The sequence below is a fragment of the Oryx dammah genome, unplaced genomic scaffold (assembly GCF_014754425.2).
Source record: "Oryx dammah isolate SB20612 unplaced genomic scaffold, SCBI_Odam_1.1 HiC_scaffold_14, whole genome shotgun sequence".
Classification (NCBI taxonomy): domain Eukaryota; kingdom Metazoa; phylum Chordata; class Mammalia; order Artiodactyla; family Bovidae; genus Oryx; species Oryx dammah.
In genome coordinates this window covers 2,101,396-2,106,172 of record NW_024070198.1, presented here as the reverse complement: position 1 = coordinate 2,106,172, position 4,777 = coordinate 2,101,396, and positions in this window count along the sequence as shown.

The following is a 4,777-nucleotide window of genomic DNA, read 5'->3' as shown; positions in this document are numbered from 1 at the left end:
CCCAGAATTCTGGAAATAAAAGCAAAAATAAACCAATGGGACCTAATTAAAATTAAAAGCTTCTGCACAACAAAGGAAAATATAAGCAAAGTGAAAAGACAGCCTTCCGAATGGGAGAAAATAATAGCAAATGAAGCAACTGACAACTAATCTCAAAAATATACAAGCAACTCCTGCAGCTCAATTCCAGAAAAATAAACGACCCAATCAAAAAATGGGCCAAAGAACTAAATAGACATTTCTCCAAAGAAGACATACGGATGGCTAACAAACACATGAAAAGATGCTCAACATCACTCATTAGTAGAGAAATGCAAATCAAAACCACAATGAGGTACCACTTCACACCAGTCAGAATGTCTGCAATCCAAAAATCTGCAAGCAATAAATGCTGGAGAGGGTGTGGAGAGAAGGGAACCCTGTTGGTGGGAATGTAAACTAGTACAGCCACTATGGAGAACAGGTTGGAGATTCCTTAAAAAATTGCAAATAGAACTGCCTTATGACCCAGCAATCCCACTGCTGGGCATACACAACAAGGAAACCAGAATTGAAAGAGACACATGTGCCCCAATGTTCATCACAGTACTGTTTATAATAGCCAGGACATGGAAACAACCTAGATGTCCATCAGCAGATGAATGGATAAGAAACAGTGGTACATATACACAATGGAGTATCACTCAGCCATTAAAAAGAATACATTTGAATCAGTTCTGATGAGATGGATGAAACTGGAGCCGATTATACAGAGTGAAGTAAACCAGAAAGAAAAACGCCATTACAGTATACTAACACATATATATGGAATTTAGAAAGATGGCAATGATGACCCTGTATGCAGGACGGCAAAAAAGACACAGATGTGTATGGCAGACTTTTGGACTCAGAGGGAGAGGGAGAGGGTGAGATGATTTGGGAGAATGGCATTGAAACATGTATAATATCATGTAAGAATCGAATTGCCAGTCTATGTCCGATTCAGGATATGGCACGCTTGGGGCTGGTACACGGGGATGACCCAGAGAGATGTTGTGGGGAGGGGGGTGGGAGGGGGGTTCATGTTTGGGAACGCATGTACACCCGTGGTGGATTCATGTCCATGTATGCCAAAACCAATACAGAATTGTAAAGTAAAAAAAAAAAAAAAAAAAGATTCAACTTAAAAAAAATCATATAACTAATTTATAAACCAGGACATTGATACACAGTTATAAATGTAACAGACGTGTTCTTCAAATATGACCACTTAAAAAATATTTTAGCATTGCTACAAAAATTTTTGAAAGGACTGGACATTTTTGTAGGGGTGTCCTATGATTAGGTCTATTTTACTTTATCTAAATCTAGTAATTTTCATATGGGAGGATTCTAGACAATTCTTATCCATTGTGACAAAGAATAATGACCTTACTAATTCAGTCATCCATCTGTAACTGCATTCACCAATTTATTAAATAAACATTTATCGAGCAACTCCTGTGTCATACTTTAAGTATAACAGGATATATGAAAAAATAATGACACGGTCTCTCCTCTTGTGATTTATTTAAGGCTATATAAATTTAAATGTATTTCATATATCTTAGGGATAACTCTATTATCCAAACCAACAAATAGCATAGGATGACCATTAAGTCACTAATTTCCAATTTGCCCCACAAAACCTTTTTATAGAAAGTACAGCAGAATTAATTCTAACTCATCTTAAGTTCAACCTCTCTTTCTCTGGCAATAAGCCTGAGGAGCTATGAGACTGTTAAGAGTCATAAAATGAAAAGGAATAAGAGGGAAAAAAAAAAAAAGGACTTGGATAATATAAGAACAAGATAACTCAATCTTAGTAACTTAATTTGAAATAAAGAATTCAATATTTTAGCCAAATAAGAAAGAACAATATTATTAAATGTTTAGTACCACCTACATTTCAAGCACTTCCTTTATATATATTATTTTAAACCTTGTAACAATATCAAATTAAATATTATCACACTTTTTTTACTGTGAGAAATATTAAGCTCAGAATGATTAAACTATGACAAAACAAAAAATCTATACCTTTTTCTGATTCCAAATCTTAATATACAGACTTTAAAATATTTATCTAGACTTCAATAAAATACTACATACACCATACCTCCTCAAGAAATGCATGTGTGACATAAAGAATTTATACATTTTATTTTATTATCATGAACCATACACAATTTCTTGCACATCAAACACTTATAACAAGCAAAAGAGTTAATAACTGATGGTAAAAGACTAATATTTTTCACCATTTTTAAACATAATTGATTTGGCTGAATTTTATAACATTTAATTTTTAACAACAGATGTGTTTAATAACTAGTGTGCAAAAGTCTTGAAAATTTAGCAGTTGGCTTGTATGAGCCCGTATAACATGGTTCTGCATGTGGCTATGACATTCATTCAGTTCAGTCATTTCAGTCACTCAGTCGTGTCTGACTCTTTGTGACCCCATGAATCGCAGCAGGCCAGGCCTCCCTGTCCATCACCAACTCCTGGAGTTTACTCAGATGCCATCCAGCCATCACATCCTCTGTCGTCCCCTTCTCCTCCTGCCTCCAATCCCTCCCAGCATCAGAGTCTTTTCCAATGAGTCAACTCTTCACATGAGGTGACCAAAGTATTGGAGTTTCACCTTCATCATCAGTCCTTCCAATGAACACCCAGGACTGATCTCCTTTAAGATGGACTGGTTGGATCTCCTTGCAGTCCAAGGGACTCTCAAGAGTCTTCTCCAGCACCAGTTCAAAAGCATCAATTCTTCAGCGCTCAGCTTTCTTCATAGTCCAACTCTCACATCCATACATGACTATTGGAAAAACCATAGCCTTGACTAAATGGACCTTTGTTGGCAAAGTAATGTCTCTGCTTTTCATATGCTATCTAGGTTTGTCATAACTTTCCTTCCAAGGAGTAAGCATCTTCTAATTTCATGGCTGTAATCACAATCTGTAGTGATTTTGGAGCCCCCCAAAATAAAGTCTGACACAGTTTCCACTGTTTCCCTATCTATTTGCCATGAAGTGATGGGACCAGATGCCATGATCTTCATTTTCTGAATGTTGAATGTTAAGCCAACTTTTTCACTCTCCTCTTTCACTTTCATCAAGAGGCTTTTTTGTTAGCATATCCTTAATTGGCTTTCCTCCCTTCCACATCTAATTTTCCCACTTTCTCACTGTGCTTCCTAAAAACATATCCCATATAAACTATATGTGCCTAAATCTTGGCTTTAGCATCTACTCAGGCTTCAGCAATACGTGAATCGTGGACTTCCTGATGTTCAAGCTGGTTTTAGAAAAGGCAGAGGAAATAGAGATCAAATTGCCAACATCCGCTGGATCATGGAAAAAGCAAGAGTTTCAGAAAAACATCTATTTCTGCTTTATTGACTACGCCAAAACCTTTGACTGTGTGGATCATAATAAACTGTGGAAAATTCTGAAAGAGATGGGAATACCAGACCACCTGACCTGCCTCTTGAGAACTCTGTATGCAGGTCTGGAAGCAACAGTTAGAACTGGACATGGAACAACACACTGGTTCCAAATAGGGAAAGGAGTGCGTCAAGGCTGTATATTGTCACCCTACTTATTTAACATATATGCAGAGTACATCATGAGAAATGCTGGACTGGAAGAAACACAAGCTGGAATCAAGATTGCCAGGAGAAATATCAATAACCTCAGATATGCAGATGACACCACCCTTATGGCAGAAAGTGAAGAGGAACTAAGAAGCCTCTTGATGAAAGTGAAAGTGGAGAGTGAAAAAGTTGGCCTCAGCCCAACATTCAGAAAACGAAGATCATGGCATCCTGTCCCATCACTTCATGGGAAAAAAATGGGGAAACAGTGGAAACAGTGTCAGACTTTATTTTTGTGTGCTCCAAAATCACTGCAGATGGTGATTGCAGCCATGGTATGAAAAGACGCTTACTCCTTGGAAGAAAAGTTATGACCAACCTAGATAGTATATTCAAAAGCAGAGACATTACTTTGCTGACTAAGGTACGTCTAGTCAAAGCTATGGTTTTCCCTGTGGTCATGTATGGATGTGAGAGTTGGACTGTGAAGAAGGTTGAGCACCAAAGAATTGATGCTTTTGAACTGTGGTGTTGGAGAAGATTCTTGAGAGTCCCTTGGACTGCAAGGAGATCCAACCAGTCCATTCTGAAGGAGATCAACCCTGGGATTTCTTTGGAAGGAATGATGCTAAAGCTGAAGCTCCAGTACTTTGGCCACCTCATGTGAAGAGTTGACTCATTGAAAAAGACTCTGATGCTGGGAGCGATTGGGTGCAGGAAGAGAAGGGGACGACAGAGGATGAGATGGCTGAATGGCATCACTGACTCGACAGATGTGAGTCTGAGTGAATTCCCGGAGTTGGTGATGGACATGGAGGCCTGGCGTGCTGCGATTCATGGGGTCGCAAAGAGTCAGACACGACTGAGCGACTGAACTGAACTGAACTGAACTCCTCTCTGGCTATTTAGCTCTGATAGGTAGAAGAACAGAAGATGTAGCACTAGCAAAGACAAGACTATTTATTTATGGATTGGGAAGAAAGTGATTTTAGGATTTTCACTTTCCTCAGTGAACAAATGTATCAACTAGGTTTGAGTATATTTTATATACACAGCATTTGTCTATGCTCTGTGGTAGAAAGTATAAAGTTATATACTTTGCAGTATAAAGTTAACTAATGACAAAGAAAAGTAAAGGATTCTCCTAGCAATTGGGAATTT